This window comes from Pteropus alecto, unplaced genomic scaffold (genome assembly GCF_000325575.1).
Source record: "Pteropus alecto unplaced genomic scaffold, ASM32557v1 scaffold95, whole genome shotgun sequence".
NCBI lineage: Eukaryota > Metazoa > Chordata > Mammalia > Chiroptera > Pteropodidae > Pteropus > Pteropus alecto.
Genome location: NW_006441071.1, coordinates 19,911,586 through 19,912,355, shown reverse-complemented (window position 1 = coordinate 19,912,355; position 770 = coordinate 19,911,586). Strand labels below are relative to the sequence as shown.

The 770-nt window shown below is 34.7% G+C and overlaps 1 pseudogene; it reads left to right on the top strand.

The window, feature by feature from the left end:
- Positions 1 to 237: 237 nt before the first annotated feature.
- Positions 238 to 356, top strand: LOC112485048 (annotated as a pseudogene).
- The last annotated feature ends 414 nt before the right edge of the window (positions 357 to 770 follow it).

Sequence of the window (770 nt, the reverse complement as noted above, 5' to 3'; positions counted from 1 at the left end):
TATCTGTGGACTAACAAACTTTGTTTTCTATCCTTGCATCCCTCTCTTTGAATTGGAGAATTCACTTTGTAAATGCAGTTACAGTGGAACAGAAATGATGCTTTTCTATTTTGATAGAAAGAAATTAAAGTAAATTTTTTATCTTACCCCAAATCAAAATATATTAGCCAATTATTTGAACATTAGGAAGTCAATTAAGCAATCCAAAGAAAATACATACTTGAAGAAAAGAAAAGTGTCTACGGTTATGCCACCCTGAACATGCCCGATCCCATCTGATCTCAGAAGCTAAGCAGGATCGGGACTGGTTAGTACTTGGATGGGAGACCACCTAGGAAGAACGAGTGCTGTAGGCGTAAAAAAAAAAGAAAAAAGAAAAACAGAAAAGAAAGGGTGCACATAAAAGCTTTAACTCCTATTCTTTGCCTTTTTTGACCAGAATGTGAATTCTGGGCTAAGATGTTGTTGCCAGCTGAACAGCTGAATATTTAGTCATCTCAGGTTATCACACTTTTAGATACATTTGCAGTAGTCAAAAAAAAAAAATCTTTTTTCAAGCTCGCCAATTCCTTGTAAAACTTCTTAGGGTGTCAGAAAAACAACAAGAAAAAGAAAGAAAGAAAGAAAAATTTCTTAGCCACAAAGCACTGTTTTTGGAGCAATGTGGAAATATATGGCAAAGTCCTCCAACTTCTCACTTATAAACACTGTCCCTTGTCATGCACAAATAATAGAATCAAAGCTAACTTTTTTTCTTTTAAACATCTAGG